General features: G+C 66.7%; 1 non-coding gene across 1 annotated transcript; it reads left to right on the top strand.

Moving 5' to 3' along the window:
- The first annotated feature begins 131 nt into the window (after positions 1-131).
- TRNAG-GCC lies at positions 132-202 on the top strand. Its single transcript has one exon. It is a non-coding gene; the product is annotated as a tRNA-Gly (tRNA).
- The last annotated feature ends 152 nt before the right edge of the window (positions 203-354 follow it).

Here is a 354-nt window from a genome sequence, read left to right as displayed (position 1 = left end):
ATCCTCCTCCTCGGAGCTGTCTCTTCCGCGGTCCCCTCCTGGTGGGGGCACAGCCGGCAGCGCCTGTCCCCGCTGTTCCCCACGCCGGGACTGGGCCCGTGGGACAGGGCTGGGAAAACAGCGCACATCTGGCATTGGTGGTTCAGTGGTAGAATTCTCGCCTGCCACGCGGGAGGCCCGGGTTCGATTCCCGGCCAATGCAGCAGTTTTTTGCCACCCCGGTGACTCCCCGGTGAAATGTCCCTGCAGACGGATGTGGAGGCAGTAGTGGCCGACCTGGTGAAGCTGGTCCACAGCGCGGGGGTGGAGAGCCGGAGGAAGGCCGTGCGGCCCAAGGCACTGCTGGACCACTGC

This window comes from Buceros rhinoceros, unplaced genomic scaffold (genome assembly GCF_000710305.1).
Source record: "Buceros rhinoceros silvestris isolate BGI_N320 unplaced genomic scaffold, ASM71030v1 scaffold23549, whole genome shotgun sequence".
NCBI classification, from domain to species: domain Eukaryota; kingdom Metazoa; phylum Chordata; class Aves; order Bucerotiformes; family Bucerotidae; genus Buceros; species Buceros rhinoceros.
The sequence above is the reverse complement of the archived record's forward strand: the minus strand, read 5'-3'. Positions and strand labels throughout refer to the sequence as shown.